General features: G+C 39.0%; 1 long non-coding RNA gene across 1 annotated transcript; it reads left to right on the top strand.

Moving 5' to 3' along the window:
* The first annotated feature begins 401 nt into the window (after positions 1–401).
* On the top strand, positions 402–8,450 carry LOC137501048 (uncharacterized). Its single transcript, XR_011018311.1, has 2 exons — positions 402–1,472; positions 6,331–8,450. It is a non-coding gene; the product is annotated as an uncharacterized lncRNA (long non-coding RNA).
* The last annotated feature ends 3,845 nt before the right edge of the window (positions 8,451–12,295 follow it).

Genomic DNA, 12,295 nt, shown 5'->3' with positions numbered 1-12,295 from the left:
CTTGTAATTAATTTAGGTTGTTGGCCTATCTGTTAAGTACTATTGCATCATGTGCACGCATTCAGATTTAGTAAATCACTGAAAATAATTTCTACGATGGCCCAGAATAGACTTAAAGCATTCCTCTTGCCTATGAAGGATGCTGTGCAGGCTGTTGCTGTCAGCCGACTAAGTTTCAACTCCTTAGAAAATTCGGGAGAGGTATTTAGGCCATACATCTCGGTCACTCACACAGCACGCATTGCATATGTAACGGCCACTGCGCCTGTGTGCCCTTCTCCGAGAAGTCGCGGTCCCCTAATACGAAGCCCGGGGAACTGAAAGAGGAAAACTTGTGGTTGGGGCTGTAAGAGGGAGGGACAGTGCACGAGTTATATCCCTCACCGGGAATAGAACCCTCACCCATTAATACTAGTGTATTCGGCTTATAAAAGCTACTTTTATTATTATTATTATTACTGCTGCTGGCATATTGTATGAGTGTCAAGCAGTTTCAACAGACCTTAGGCAAACTAGTGACCAATACTGGTGAGTCAAGATGTGAGTAAGTTTCAATAACAACTCAGAGTCCAGGGTGACACATATCCTGACACATATCCTCAGGCTTGGCAGAATCAGCCCAAACCTTTCCGTGACGTATGTGCCCCACTCCCTGGTGCCATCAGAAACCCCTTCCTAAACTCCTAACTCTTTGCTTCACATATCCCCTCTTCCCTGGTAATCAACCAGTACGAAGACAATGTACCCCACCCAGAGGGATTGACACGTGACTGCCCTAATTCATATAAAACCCTGGACTCCAAATGGAAAAGCTCTCTTGGAATGTAGTCAGTTAAGAACTACCAACTAATTGAGTTGGCTGTTAGGCGTCAGGCCTCAGAACGTGTAAATAGACTTTAAATCTTCAAATGTAATAAGTGTTAGTAAATTAATAAATACAATATTGGACATCTTCGTTTCATTTGGAATAAGATATACTCAGACTCGTGGAGAACCTGTGAGGACCTAGCTTAACAACCCAACAAGCTAACCACGAACTTGTTAAGCGACAAACTTAACTGGGGGCCTGTCCGGGATTTGATACACGATCGCCACAAGATCTACGTGCTAGTTGGACAAAGTATTCAGACAACGATCCAGAATCGCCTTTCGCTACTTGTCCGTCAAGCCAGTATCTTCCCGCAAAATACTGAAGTCATCTATTCCATTTGAACCAGCCAGCTAGAAGGAAGTGGAACTGACAACCTCACTGGAGGCCTTTCGACCACAACCGACTACGCCAGCTTGAAGGAAGGAAGCTAGCCGACAACGCTCCAGAAGCGCCTTTCGACAGCAACCAACCGCCATCGCTGTACGTGCGTACCGACAACTCCGCAGAGGGGCCTTTCGATAGCACGACAACGCAGAAGGAAGTCCATTCGACTACACAGCTCAAGGAGAATGCAGTCCATGCTGATCATCATTTCCTGCCTGTGAGTTACATTTAAAGTACCTATTTGTGATGCCTGAATATTGCCAGTAATAACATCATTCATCTCTTTTAGTTGAGCAAGAGCAATAATAATAATAATAATAATAATAATAATAATAATAATAATAATAATAATAATAATAATAATAATTTAAATTATTTCACCTAATCAGTCAAATAAAGTCACTACAATGACTGAGACAGAAATGCTTTCAAAATTCGAATATGCCCAAATTCAGTTGCTACCTGAATTTAACGGAAGCGCATCTTGTAGTTTAGACTATTTCATAGCGAGATGCGATAGTTTTATAAATACTCACAAGAGAGCCCTTACAGTACCCAACGCAAATATTATTAACGAATTTTTATTTAATGTCGTTAAATCCAAATTAAAAGGAGAAGCTAGTAGTATTTTAGATCTCGATGCGAACTCTAGTTATGAGAAGTTTAAGGAGAAATTAATTAGAAAATTTGGTGATGTCAAAGATGAGAGATTATTAGTACAGGAAATTTCCAACTGTTTCCAAAAGAGAAACGAGAGTTACACAGATTATCATGACAGGTTGGACACTTTAGTCCTCCAATGTAAAAGTTTATGCAAATTGAACTACAGAGACCAGATCTTGGAGCTCAAGTTGAGAGAGCTAGATGATCTGAGTCTGAACACTTTTAAAGCAGGTATTTTAGAACCGTACCGAGCGTACCTACGGTATGCTCAAGTTACAGACTTAAGTCAAGCATTAAGACACTGTAGGACCTATGACAATGATAGAGCGCATGAAAATTACATGGATCAATTGAGAGGGACACCGAAATATCCTCTCAATAACAGCGCCAGTCACAAGCCATTCATGCAAACACCACCTAACAGGAACAATCAAACGACACAACCACTAAACCATGCCACTCACAATCCTTTTATGTATCCAAGACCACAGAACCATTACTTTCCTCAAATGCGACCTATCGCCAGCCAATCAAACCAACAATTCAGAAATCCTAACCAACAACCAAACTTCAGACCCTTCCAAGGTCCGAACCCACCTACTGCCAGACCGCAGAACCAACAACCGTTTAAGCCAATGAACCGACCTTATCCTACACCAAATAACCTTGCCCGACGCTTCACGACCAATAATCAAAGGTACCCAACACCTATGTCAGGGGTATCTACCATCAGAGGGAATGTGAATACACACGCAGAGGAGACTAACGAATGTGACTATGTACCACCAGAATATTTTCAGGAGGCACAGTCATCAGACTATACTCAGGAAACTCAACCCCACGAATACGAGTTCGAATACGACACAGTCGATTCATCACTACCTGAGAATAATTATGAAAACCAAGAACAGAGTCAGGATTTTCACTTGGTCCCGCCATCTCAAGCGAAGACCTAAATAACATAAGAAACGCTCCCAAACTGCCGTTCATCACTCTATTTGGATTCAAAATCTTGATAGACAGTGGTGCTTGTCATTCAATAATGAACCCATCGATAGCACATGAATATTTTGCAGAATATTTGTTCCGAGAACCATTCTGCATACAATCTGTTCATTCGGAAACAATAGGTGAAGAAAACATACAATTTCCCATTTTTTCAGAATATGAAATTGACACGCCCGTAGATTTTCGAGTCATGAAATGGCACGAATATTTCGACGCGCTAATCGGAACAGCTGATTTTGTTAAACTAGGTGCAAAAATAGATTATAAATCAAACCTAGTTACATTAGACAACAAAGACATACCATTCTATTTCCACTCGAACAACAAGCAAGTAAATTTTCAACCTTCACCAGACATGCAGAAAATTGCGATTCCTGTCAATATCGAACAAGGGGATGTATATATTCCAAAGTTTGAACATGAAGGAATATATTTTGCAGATGCAATTTTGCATGCAGAAAACTACCAGGTCATGTACCCTATTGAAACACAGTTAAAACAAGAATTTAACAAACCAGTGTTAGTTGAACCTTTAGAGAACATTACAATACAGCCACTGGAAATAAATTCTATTTCAGACCACGATATTCAAGAATATCTCCGCACACAACATATGAACGATCTAGAGTTTAGAGTCATATCAGAAATATGTTCTGAATTCTCGGATGTATTCTACTATCCCGGGTGCGATTTAACATTCACTAACGCCGTAAAGCATTTTATTCGAACTACTGATGAGGACCCGGTATATCAGAGAAATTACCGATATCCTCCCGCACTAAAGAAGGTATTAAGTGAAGAAGTTGAAAAACTTATTAGCCAGGGAATAGTCACCAACAGCGAATCTCCATATTGTAATCCCGTGTGGGCCGTGCCCAAGAAACCAGATGCTTCTGGACAGAAGAAATGGAGATTAGTCATAGATTTCAGACAGCTGAATAAGAAGACCATTGAAGACAAATACCCTCTTCCTAGAATAGAAGAAATTCTAGACAACCTAGGTCACTGCCAGTATTTCTCGACTTTAGATTGTGCCCAAGGATTCCATCAAATTGAAATGGATCCTAGATCTATAGAAAAAACTGCTTTTACTATAGACAATCGGCATCTAATGTACCGCAGAATGCCATTCGGGCTCAGGAACGCTCCGGCCACCTTTCAGCGCGTAATGGACAATGTCCTACGCCCCTTTCTTTTCAAATTCTGTCTGGTATATATGGATGACATCATCATATATAGCAAATCCCTAGAGGAACATAAACAACACCTGACCCTTGTAATGCAGAAATTACGAGAAGTAAATATGAAAATACAGCTCGATAAAACCGAATTTCTCCACAAGGAAGTAGCCTTCCTAGGTCATGTTGTTTCGCAGAATGGAGTAAAACCTAATCCAGAAAAAATCAAGGCAGTTAAAAGTTACCCTATTCCCAAGACCACCAAAGAAATCAAACGATTCTTAGGACTAGCGGGTTTCTATAGGAAATTTATAAAGGACTTTGCTAAAGTAGCATATCCAATGACCCGTTGCCTAAAGAAGGGATCAAAAATCGATGCAGAAAACCCAGAGTACAAATCTGCATTTGAAACACTAAAGACCCTTCTAATAAATGCTCCAGTCTTAGCTTACCCAGATTTCGAAGAACCATTCGTGTTAACCACAGACAGTTCAGACTTTGCCATAGGGAGTGTTCTCACACAGAAGGGACACCCTATTGCTTATTATTCCAAAACCCTAAACCCCGCTGAAAGAAACCACTCCACCATAGAGAGAGAATTGCTTGCCATCGTAGAAAGTAGTAAGCATTTTAAGCCTTACTTATGGGGACGACACTTTCATGTGGAAAGTGACCACCGTCCACTGCAATGGCTTTTCACCCTAAAGGATCCCAGTTCAAGACTCTACCGCTGGAAAATGAAATTAGGAGGGTTTGACTTTGACATAAAATATGTTAAATGGAAAACTAACTATGTCGCAGATGCTCTTTCCAGAATACAAGTAAATGTAAATGATGAAACAGTTTCTAATGTACCCATCCCCGGAGATGATACATACCAGAATGAAATGGACAATGAAACTGTACATTCAAATCAAGAAGATCCCATTTTCACTCTAAAAACATCAGAGAGAAATTTGAATCAAAACCGTAACCAACTTATCATAAAATATGGTAACTTTCCCAAAATCCTTGAACAAAAACTATTCAAGAAGTATACCCGCCATATCATGATAGTGACAGAGAAAAACCTCCAACAAGATTTGAATAGTCACCTACTCAAAATTATTAACACGTCAAACAGATATGCCGCCTACTTTGACGACGTAACACTCGAAATCCCATTCATCAGGGTATGTCAGAAATTATTTACGTCAGAATTAATAATCATTAGGACATCTAAATTTCTAGAAGATATTGAAAGCTCAGAGACTCAGAAACAGTTGATATTACAATACCATTCAATAAACCACAATGGTATCATTGAAACATTTGAACATTTTCGAACCAAGTACTATTGGACACATTTGAAAGAACAAATTAGAAATCTAATTAACCAATGTAACTTATGTCAGAGAAATAAATATGAAAGACACCCTAACGAAGTACCAAACCAAGGCCCTATTACAGCCGACCACCCGTTCGCTCTGATTCATATAGATACTTTTCATTTTGAACAAAACCGCATTTTAACTATACTAGACGTATTCTCTAAATACGGTCAAGCGTATTTACTATCCAATGGCACAGCCATGGCAGTTCTGAATCAACTGCAAGTGTATTTCTCACACCATGGATATCCCAAGAGAATTACCCATGATCAGGGAGGAGAATTTGAGAATAGCTTAATTACAGAATACTGTAAAGCTACTAACATTGAATATCATGCCACTACACCTCTGAATTCATCGTCTAACTCCCCGGTAGAAAGACTGAATTCGACCCTCCTCGAAAAACTGAGAATCTCAAGAGATCATGATAAATTCACTCCACTCCCACAGCTAATAACCACTGCGATCACAAATTATAATTCTTCAATTCACTCCACAACCAAACAGCCACCATTCAATGTTCTATACGGCCCGTATTACAAAGCACTAAATCATATCTTCTCCTCGTCTCCAAAAATTAATGAATATATTGAGAGACAAGGAAACCAGATGAAAATCTTAAATGAGAATAAATCTGACCCAGCAAAGCCCATTTTCAAACACTCCTATCAAATAGGTGAACAGGTATATGTCCTAGACCCTCTAACCAGAAATAGGAAGTCCAAAAACCTATATAATGAAGGCACAATAACCAAAATCGAAAAGAACCGAGTATATTGTAAAATGAAAAATGGCAAGACCCATGTCAGAAATTTCCGTGACATTAAACCTAAAAGGAAATCTCTTCCCGTTCCAGATTCCTACCAGGATATGCCACCATCTACACCAAACCCATAACCACATCAGGATTTTATGCGGACCCCATGGGATCTGTATTGGTAATCGATAAGTACCATAAATTCATGGTTCATTTCAATCTTACTACCTTAAAAGAATCATATAAAATTATTGATGATACTGTCTCTAGTCTTGTATTGAAAAGCAATAATACTTTTCCTCACTTAATATACGAGTTAACTGAAATAACCAAAGATACCAAAAAAGAATTAAATAAGCTAATACCCAGTACTTCTAACAGAACTAAACGAGGTTTAATAAACGGACTAGGAAAAGTAATTAAGTTCATCTCTGGCAATCTAGACCAGGACGATTTAGATAATTTAGAAAATCAATTAAACACTTTAAAACAAAGTCATTCTAATGAAATCAAGCATATAAATAAACTAGTATCATTTACAAATTCAATTGCTCAAAAATTTTATGATGAAATGAATCATGTTAATGACAATATGAAGGTAATTCAAGGTATACTTCGAACAGAAGACTTCAAGATAAATCTACTAGAAAACATCCAATACGTGTTACTGTGTATTAACAAAATCCGAAATATCATACGAGTGCTTCAAGAAACCATTAGTCTTTCATTTCACGAGATGACAAATATAAAAATGCTATCAAGAAAAGACTTAACTAACATTGTCAAACATTTGTTATCAATCTATCCTACACAGAGTATGATCCATACCGATCAATATAATCAGTATGAAAACCTAAAAATGTCAAAAACTCAAGTCCTTGTGCTGGACGAAGAAATGATAATAATCCTTTCCATGCCAATCACGGATGGAAATCAATATAAATTATATGATGTAACCCCTGTACCCACCATTAATAATGTTATACTTGTCCCATCTGAAAAATACTACCTACAAGGTCCAATTATGAAATGGTCTACCGTACCATGTGTTAGGAACACCCTATCATACGTATGCTTATATTATAACACCAGAATCACAAACTGCAACTTAACAAATACTGCAGGATGTGAATTTGCTTCTGTAAAGAATGATGTAAAATTATTTAGACCGCTAAACAAAGAACATATTCTGTTCTTTACAAGAAACCCAGAGGTAATCTTACAAAAATGTCCAGAATCCCAGAAATCCATCCAGATTTCTGGACCACAGGTAATTTATTCCAATGAATCTTGCCCTATCTCCAGTATGGGAATAACTTTACAACAAAAACCTACTAATTACATCCATACTTATCCTTTCCTAGGTATCCAGAAGGAACCTTTAATTAAGAATGAAATTACGTTTCATATTTCTCATTTAGATGTAAAGAAAATGAAACTAGACTTAAAACCCATCCCTACAACCTCTATTGATATAAAAACATTTGTGTCTACTAATGTCATCCTTGTTGTACTAATTATAGCAAGTATTATAATCATGTTCAGAAAGAAAATGTATAAATTATGTAAAACTGTAAAAATTAGGAATAAGAAAAATGTAAATGTTACTGAGGACAGTAACATGAAAATAAGGGGGGAGGAGTTATATCCCTCACCGGGAATAGAACCCTCACCCATTAATACTAGTGTATTCGGCTTATAAAAGCTACTTTTATTATTATTATTATTACTGCTGCTGGCATATTGTATGAGTGTCAAGCAGTTTCAACAGACCTTAGGCAAACTAGTGACCAATACTGGTGAGTCAAGATGTGAGTAAGTTTCAATAACAACTCAGAGTCCAGGGTGACACATATCCTGACACATATCCTCAGGCTTGGCAGAATCAGCCCAAACCTTTCCGTGACGTATGTGCCCCACTCCCTGGTGCCATCAGAAACCCCTTCCTAAACTCCTAACTCTTTGCTTCACATATCCCCTCTTCCCTGGTAATCAACCAGTACGAAGACAATGTACCCCACCCAGAGGGATTGACACGTGACTGCCCTAATTCATATAAAACCCTGGACTCCAAATGGAAAAGCTCTCTTGGAATGTAGTCAGTTAAGAACTACCAACTAATTGAGTTGGCTGTTAGGCGTCAGGCCTCAGAACGTGTAAATAGACTTTAAATCTTCAAATGTAATAAGTGTTAGTAAATTAATAAATACAATATTGGACATCTTCGTTTCATTTGGAATAAGATATACTCAGACTCGTGGAGAACCTGTGAGGACCTAGCTTAACAACCCAACAAGCTAACCACGAACTTGTTAAGCGACAAACTTAACTCACGTACTTCCCCTTGTTCACAGTAAGCTTATTTATTTATTTAAATGGAGAACTCCTCTTTCACGACATCGCTGAACTGTGTCCCCGTGTTCGATGTATTTCTGAGGCCATTTCACTTAAATCCAGCGGAGGTGTCATAACATTATTGCAATTAGAACTCGTGAGTTTACAGTATAATACTCAGCAAGGCGACATACTTTTAAGCAGAGAGGAGTTATCCTGCATTTTATCATGCTTCCCGCTGAGTAGAATTTCATACACTTCATTAGGAAGCACTAAGAGCGCTGTCCGTGTTCGGGTTGACTTATGTAGATGAAAAAACTTTCTTCCGTTCTCTCACATTTCGGTTGGCCTCTGAAAGTGTTCCATAGATTCTGAGGCACGTTAAGTGGGCATGCGGCTGTCAGCAGCTTGCCGTAACGTAGGTTAATCGCTTCTTGACTTCCTATGGCCCTACATCACTTTATAATTCTTGCATCGGCGGATGCAAAGTGCGTCTCGGTCCACAAATGGTCACGGCTGGTTCGTGGTCCGACAGCTCTACACTTCGACCGGCCAACCGAGCAGAGGAGTGACCATGGCTCTACCGTGGCTCTACGCCTCTGTATTCGGGAGACTGAGAGGGGCTGTTCCTCACCGTCATTTGTCCTGAGAAAGGTCTTGCGTGGTTTTCCATTCTCCTGCACTAAGGCGAATGCCGGGACAGTCCTTAGTATAGGCCACGGCTGCCAACCCTCTCTCCAGTGTTGCCAACTTATATTTTCAAGATCCGCTAAATACTACTAAAAATCCGCTAAGATTCCGCCAAGAAATCCTACCTCGAATAATAATAATAATAATAATAATAATAATAATAATAATAATAATAATAATAATAATAATAACATACATTATAATTACAGACTGTTATGCCTTTCAGCGTTCAGTCTGCATGCGAGGAAAATTCTCGGACCCCGAAAAACAGAAGATGGATATAGACTGAGGTCACGCAAAGTGACAGAAGAGCTTTCCAACATTACAGCAGACATCCGCAAAAGACGTCTGAAATTTTATGGGCACGTCCGCAGACTGCCGGCAAGTAGACTCACACACACGATTCTCACCTACATAGAGCATCTAAAAAATACTCCATGGGTACTGGAAGTGAAGAAGGATCTGGAAAAAGCCCAGATGAACTCAAATGACACCGCGGACAGAAATCTCTATAGGAAAAAAATTAATGGATGGAAAGTGCAACCAGAGAACGAAGTAAAAAAGAAGACTGGAGCAAAGTGGACAGAAGAAGGAAAAAGGATCCACGGAGAAAGGATGAGAGCTGTTTGGCAACTCAGGAAACAGAATCGTTAGAGCTTTGCGTGATCCATTGGGTCCATACGCACATAATAATAATAATAATAATAATAATAATAATAATAATAATAATAATAATAATAATAATAATAATAATAATAATAATAATAATAATAATTGTACCGGGTGGTACACCTCCACGTCGCTAATTCAAACTTTGCGCCAGTTGAAACTCCCCTACTGGAGGAAGTCTGAACTTTATCTAATGTGTTAATTTTCAAGTTTCTCAGAATATGTCACTACTTGGAAATTTTGAAGTTTCTGAACTGGGTCGTTTTCGATGTATTTTTGTTTTGCCTGTAGTAAGAAGTGTGAACATTCTCTTCTAGAGGATACTACTGAAGAACTACAATGGTGCACCCTAGTGCGAAGTGAAAGAACTTTTTTTTGGAGAAATTTTTATTTCAAAAGTTTGTTCCTTGTTAAACTTCTTTCTGTTATTGTTTAAGTTGGCTGTATAACCCTTTCTTTCCCCTTGTTTTGAATTTAGCCAATCCCGAATTTCTTTAATTAATTTATGACCAATCAGGTGTATCTTCCTCCACGGGGATATGTTGCTTAACCCTAGCCAATAAAATTCTTGTGGGAGGGTGTTCTCATTCCTGAAACGCCTCGAACTTTCCGCGAGAGTATATAAACTGCTGATTTTCGGGTCTCCGGGCCACTTCAGTAACATCTTTCAGTGTGTAAAATACGTAACAGGGGGCGGGAAGCGCCTCTTTCTTCGGGCAGCAGTTCAACCACAAGGTAATGGCCTTTTAATAACTTATTTTCTCGCTAGCTCAGCAGTTTAACTCTCGGGGCAGGTCCGAAGCCTTTTCCATGTAACTTTTCTTTAAAAGTGTAAAGACACTCGGTGTCAATTCTTTCTGTTTTAACTACATATTGGGATAGAGAGTGCTTAACCCTCTCGAGCTCCCACTCATATTGCATTGAGGTGAACTTATTTTCTCAACCGTTTCGTCGTTAACGTAATGTAAACTGTTTCCTTCTAAAAGTCACCTCTTTAGTATGGGGTTAGCCCTTGCATTTACGGCCTAGTGCCAAGTAGGTTTTAAACAAAATGTATTAGGAGTGCAAGTACGCCTCCTCTCAAGTTGATATTTTAGAGGCCATATAATTGACCTGTTTCCTTACTTAATAGGCCTCAGTAGGTTGGGTATTTTTACCCCTGTTTTCATGTCCTTCGAGGACAACTTGAAAGTGGAGTTTGGTGTGGCCTTTGACAGGCTTAAATTTTGAGAGCGAGTTGCTCTTTCTTGAAAATTTTGTTTTCTGCGCGCCTCAAGGAGGCTTTACTGTGTAATTTGGAGCAAGCGCTCCTGGGCACGAATGGGGTTTTCTGCCCCTCTGTTGAAACTTGTTTTGGGGTAAAGCTGGGCTAATTGCTCAAGAATTGTGAGTTCGGGGCTCGAAGCCCAAATCCTGTAAATACTGTAATTGTACTTTTGTTGCCTTGCTACTCCGTACCTGCCATGCTTGTTATTTCTTGATTTTGAAAAGAAAATATAACCTTGTTACATTTTATCTTAACTTTAATTTCGTATTTTGAGGCCCGTTCACCCCCGCACCTTCTTTCACCTCTGCTGTTCCACAGATACCTCGGAACAGTAGTAGTAGTAGTAGTAGTAGTAGTAGTAGTAGTAGTAGTAGTAGTAGTAGTAGTAGTAGTAGTAGTAGTAGTAGTAGTAGTAGTAGTAGTAGTAGTAGTAGTAGTAGTAGTAGTAGTAGTAGTAGTAGTAGTAGTAGTAGTAGTAGTAGTAGTAGTAGTAGTAGTAGTAGTAGTAGTAGTAGTAGTAGTAGTAGTAGTAGTAGTAGTAGTAGTAGTAGTAGTAGTAGTAGTAGTAGTAGTAGTAGTAGTAGTAGTAGTAGTAGTAGTAGTAGTAGTAGTAGTAGTAGTAGTAGTAGTAGTAGTAGTAGTAGTAGTAGTAGTAGTAGTAGTAGTAGTAGTAGTAGTAGTAGTAGTAGTAGTAGTAGTAGTAGTAGTAGTAGTAGTAGTAGTAGTAGTAGTAGTAGTAGTAGTAGTAGTAGTAGTAGTAGTAGTAGTAGTAGTAGTAGTAGTAGTAGTAGTAGTAGCTAGCTCCTGACAAGAAATACGGAATAGCTCGGAGACAGACTGGAGTACAAATAATTTAAAAAAAGTAAAATGGATAAAACGCTAAATTCCGCTATAATAAATCTAGAATTCCGCCAAAGAATCCGCTGTCCGCTAAATGGTATATTTCTCCGCCGACAGTCTTCTAATTCCGCCAAATTTAGCGTAAAATCCGCTAAGTTGGCAACACTGCCTCTCACCTTCTCCGCACATCTAATTCTCCGATACAAGTCTCCTGGCCGGAGAAACGGTGTCACCGCCCAGTAGGCCCGCCTCCTCCTTCAGGGG

This window comes from Anabrus simplex, chromosome 5 (assembly GCF_040414725.1).
Source record: "Anabrus simplex isolate iqAnaSimp1 chromosome 5, ASM4041472v1, whole genome shotgun sequence".
In the NCBI taxonomy this organism is placed as follows: Eukaryota; Metazoa; Arthropoda; class Insecta; order Orthoptera; family Tettigoniidae; genus Anabrus; species Anabrus simplex.
The sequence above is the reverse complement of the archived record's forward strand: the minus strand, read 5'-3'. Positions and strand labels throughout refer to the sequence as shown.